The sequence below is a fragment of the Branchiostoma floridae genome, chromosome 1 (genome assembly GCF_000003815.2).
Source record: "Branchiostoma floridae strain S238N-H82 chromosome 1, Bfl_VNyyK, whole genome shotgun sequence".
NCBI lineage: Eukaryota > Metazoa > Chordata > Leptocardii > Amphioxiformes > Branchiostomatidae > Branchiostoma > Branchiostoma floridae.
The window spans coordinates 24,444,832-24,446,417 of NC_049979.1; the positions used below are offsets into that span (position 1 = coordinate 24,444,832).

The 1,586-nt window shown below is 41.3% G+C and overlaps 1 long non-coding RNA gene across 1 annotated transcript in view; it reads left to right on the top strand.

Moving 5' to 3' along the window:
- Positions 1-435: 435 nt before the first annotated feature.
- The window catches only part of LOC118424786, a 5,057-nt gene continuing 3,906 nt past the window's right edge, over positions 436-1,586 (top strand). The window contains exon 1 of the long non-coding RNA XR_004832244.1: positions 436-578. This is a non-coding gene — a long non-coding RNA (uncharacterized LOC118424786). The remainder of the gene's footprint in view (positions 579-1,586) is intronic.

Below are 1,586 nucleotides of genomic sequence, written 5' to 3' on the forward strand. Positions count from 1 at the left end.
CAATGAACACTTTAAACACAAAAACACAACTGTAACAGTCCTGGATGTCCAATACCACACCTATCAAACTAACAAACAAACTAACTGAAATTGACAATATTTCCAGTTTCCACGAAAGGCATTATCCATCTTTGATGAGTTATACTGCCTGCATCCACAGTCACCCCACCATAGCCTAACCGAATATATAACCTTCTGGCGAAAGTAAAAATCTGTCTGCGTATTGCCATTGAAACCCTGTTTGAAATAGCGATCTGTGAACGTCAAAATAACTGCAAAATTCACATTTTACAGTTTCAAAGCTGATCTACACAAGACAGCATGCACGGCCAGAGTTTACACCTGGCTGCTTCTAGCATTAAACTCTCTACTCATTCTTCAAGAATTTTGGCCGCACTACTTTCTGTAGCTGCGTCATATACCCCCAAGGCTCGCGGATATATACTGCGTTCTGCTACCTTAATTACATTTAGTACGCGACGTGGCGGCTGTACCGTCACCTGCAGCTGTTCCGGTTAGTTTCGACGTATACTCCACCGAACAACAGAACAAGCACAGATTACCGGGTGAATATCGAGGTAAGTAACAGAATCTCAAGATAAACAGTCCACAAAGCAACGCCCCCGTTTAATAGTGAGTTTCTTACAGGACAAGATGGCGACCAACGTCTACTCTCACCTGAAGGTACATGTAGTTTCACCTGAGGGCTGTCTTTTGTCTTTCTGTGTAGTTGTGCTGGTAATCGCTCACAAACAATAATTAAGTTCTTGATATGTACGAGAAATTATGGACATTAAAAAGTCGGTTCAACGACTGGGAGACTCCATTACTTATTTTTTGGACGTGATGAAAAGTTGAACGGTCTTTTGTTTGTTTTAAGCCCTGCTCTGCTGGAAGTATTGCCGGAAGCCCACCAATTTTCTAAAATAGCTGTTGCTTTCGGGTCTGTACGCTTAACACGTTGTTCACTCGGTCCAAAGACCGGCGGGGGTAGGACTGGTCTCGCAGAACTTTAGAGTGTTTGTTTAGTGTAATGGCGTTTTTATATTAGGCCATGTTGATTTGATTATATGGATGACATCAATAAATTGTGCAAAGCAGCTGTAAAATGAGCAGAAATATTCCATAGATTGAATAAAAAGTATCAGAAAACAGATAACTAATGCCATAGAATGCCAAAATAAATCTAAAGTCAAAGAATAAGATGCACATGAAAGGACAGAAAGAAAAAAAATCTATTGTTGGTAGGGGGGGGGGGGGACCAGTACAGAAAATTCAGGTAAAGGTCATGTTCAGGTCCAGAGGATCATTTTCAGGTCCGGACCTGAACCTGGACCTTATTGTCTGTGGAAACTTGAGAACTGGCAATACTCAAAACAATGGTAATTGGTCAATATTGCTACAAAGGAATCTGTTCGGTTGATTATCCGACTCCCACTGGCATTTTAAAATCCTATCTCCATGTAATAAAGGCTAACTGTCTCTGTACCTTTGACTGTAGAAACTTGGTAAAATTGACTATAAACTCTACTTGACTTCGCTCTTGTTGTCATCTTGGCCCCCGTCAAGACCCCAAATGCCTGCCG